This window comes from Sinocyclocheilus anshuiensis, unplaced genomic scaffold (genome assembly GCF_001515605.1).
Source record: "Sinocyclocheilus anshuiensis isolate Anshui unplaced genomic scaffold, SAMN03320099.WGS_v1.1 scaffold1146, whole genome shotgun sequence".
Taxonomy (NCBI): Eukaryota; Metazoa; Chordata; class Actinopteri; order Cypriniformes; family Cyprinidae; genus Sinocyclocheilus; species Sinocyclocheilus anshuiensis.
The window spans coordinates 584921-588137 of record NW_015539920.1 but is presented as its reverse complement, the minus strand read 5'-3'; the positions used below and the strand labels follow the sequence as shown (position 1 = coordinate 588137).

At 36.4% G+C, this 3217-nt stretch overlaps 1 pseudogene; it reads left to right on the top strand.

Annotated features, from left to right (window-relative positions):
- LOC107686525 (uncharacterized) overlaps positions 1-3217 on the top strand; it is a 45891-nt pseudogene that overhangs the window by 20475 nt on the left and 22199 nt on the right.

Below are 3217 nucleotides of genomic sequence, written 5' to 3'. Positions count from 1 at the left end.
TATGTGTCTTTTGTGTCTTTCCATCATTTCCATCATGTTTGATGTGCTTGCAGATCACAAGCATTTCCTAATTTCACTTCAGAATGTTTTGTTATATTTTTTTATACTGTCATCATTTGTAAAGTATATATATATATATATATTTACTTTCCTTGACCTTTACCAGATTTACCTGTATTTACTTTGTTTTCATATTTGGAGACTTTTGAGGGTGGTTCTAGAGATTTTCTGAGGGAGGGGTTTGGCAACACTGAACAGAACCCGCTAGATTTAAATCAGCACAGCCAGCGAAGGAGCGAACGCAACCCGTTTCGAACGAGCGCACCTTTTTTTAACAACCCAAAAATGACTGTTTCGTGGTCTGTTGAGGAAATACAGATGTTCCTCTCGTTGATAGCAGAGGAGCGGAAAGTACAGACGTTCCTCTCGTTGATAGCAGAGGAGCGGATCCAGCGAGAGCTTGATGGGGCGACACTGAATGAAAAACTTTTGTAGGAGTCGCGGCAGTATAACGACGTGAATAATCCCGCCCAATCTAAAGCGGTACTAAACTGCAGTGGAAACGCAAACTGAGCCGAGCCGAGCCGTGCCGTGCCATACTGAGCCGAGTCGTAAAAGCGCCATTTGTGTGCACGTGCCTGACTGTAGGTTCATGTTAAATCTCACAGTGGAACCTAATAAAAGATTTCAATCCAATTTCAGGTGTTCATCATAAAATAACGATTGAGCCTGAACTGGCAGATGTCACAGTGGGCATCGCAAAGAACTTCATTTGTAGCGTCTACCATTCCTGTAAGAACAAGAATCCAACCATCACATGGAACTATGAGAACATGCAGGTCACAGAGAGGAGCAAAACACTTTCAGGTTTAAATCAGATCAGCTATTCCAGCATAACCTTTCTGGCTGCAAAAGAAGATCATGGGAAGAAATTGATTTGCACTGCAAAATTTTCTGGAGGAGACATTTCAGCTTCTGTTGTTTTACATGTACAACGTGAGTAATTTGTAAGCATCACGGTATGCTATGTTATTTCATAACAGTATGTCTATCCAAGCTCAAAACTTGATCTTTAATATAGTTCTTAATTAGTTATGTGACTGAAAGGAGAAAATATCGAAAATGGTAAAGATAATTTTTAATTTTAATTTATTATTATTACTTTTTTTTACTTTTTTGTTTGTTTGTTTGTTTGTTTAATCTACCACTCAGCCATTTAATGTTCTCCAACTTTTGTACCACAGGTATTCTGCTGTATGATGCTTTGGGATGGGAAGTGAGTATGCCGAAAGACATTCATGGCCTCAAAGGTTCCTGTCTGGTTATACCATGTTCTTTCAGCTATAAATCAAACCCACCCAAAAACCCACGTAGAGTTGTGTGGTATCAGTGGGTCTCTACAGGTTATCCTTTGGTTTACGATGCATGGTATCCACATGATGTCATTGGGAAGTTCAGAGGAAAAACTGATTTATATGGAAAATCAGATTGGGATTGCAGTCTGCTGATTAAAAATCTGGAACCGTCCCACAATGGAGAGAAATTATACACAAGGATTGACCCTGAAAATATTGCATGGCAAAACTATGAAACGGATGATGCTACCTCTACAGTTCTTGTCGATGGTATGTAAATGTTTGTGGAATAATATAGTTCCTCTGGAACAGCTATGATTGTCCAAGTGAAATATTGTGTGGCCAGTAACAATAAATACTTCCAAATAAAATCTCCCAAATTAACTTATTTCTAACCAATTTATATGTTTAAATAACATTTGAAAATAAAGGCAAGGCCATTTGCCCCAAAAGTATATTTTTATACATGTCTTTGCATTATATGTCAAAATATTAAAACAAAAAAAAATATTTTAAAAATGGCTCAGATAAGCTCTAGAACCACTTGTTTGCAGATGCATGTTGGTTTTCTATTTAATGCAAAGAAATGCTGATATTTTAAAATGTCCAAATAGTTTTTGGGGCCAGTGTACATTTTTTAAATATTACATAATGCACTAATTCTACTGTTTCTGTCAATTAAAGCAACTCCACAGCAGCCCAGCATCAGTATTTATGGAGGTGAAAGAACAGGTGAAACCGTCATAGTAGCATGTTCAGCTTTCCACACATGTCCATACAGCAAACCAAACATCATTCTGAATGGTATAAAAGGATCTGACGAAATAAAGGATGAGTCTGTTAAAGACGGCCTGTGGAAAATCACTCTGACATGCACAGGTGTTGTAAAGGCAGAAAGCACGACTATTAAGTGCTCAGTAACACATTATGGTGACATAACAGTGACAGCTACAGAGGTCAAAATTTCAAGATGTGAGTAAATGAATATGTTATGCGGTAAGTTCACTTTAAATATTACAGCAGAAAATATTACACTATTTCATTTCAATTTCAGGTGTTCATCATAACATATCGATTGAGCCTGAACTGGCAGATGTCACAGAGGGTGTCGCACAGAACTTCACTTGTACCATTTACCATTCCTGCCAGAAAGATAATCCAGCCATCACATGGAACTATGAGAACATGCAGGTCTTAGAGTGGAACAAAAAGCATTCTGATTTAGATCACTTTTGGGTTGCATTTTCCAACATAACCTTTCTGGGTGCAAAAGAAGACCATGGGAAGAAACTGATATGCACTGCAAAATTTTCCGGAGGAAACATTGAAACTTATGTTGTTTTGCATGTAAAACGTGAGTAATTTGTTTGCATCATGTATGTAATTTAATCTCTCTATGTCTCGTTATTATAGTAGTGTTTTATCTATTTTTGTTTTTTGTAAACCTTATAACTAAAGAAATTAGAAAATCTCTCAATGGAGAATATTCACCATTCAAAATATGCCTTGTAATGTCTTCATACTAAATTGTGGTTGATGTTTCATGCATGTATTTGTTTACTGAATTGAGAACTTATGATTTACGCAATCATGTGAACGACAAGTTATGCAAAATAGAATTTGTGTGTTACTGCATTCAAATGCCACACTTCACTTAAGCTATAACCAACCATAATTGTTTTATATCAATTCTCTTACAGAATATCAAAAACCAGTGGATCAAATCCTGAATGAAAGTATGTGTTTTCCCTTTTGTAGCTGCTCTCATATTTGTATTACTGTATTGCGCTGCACTCATAGGCTTTTTGGCAATGAAATGTTAAGTTCTGTAATAATGATTCATTATATATCATTTTAGCCTA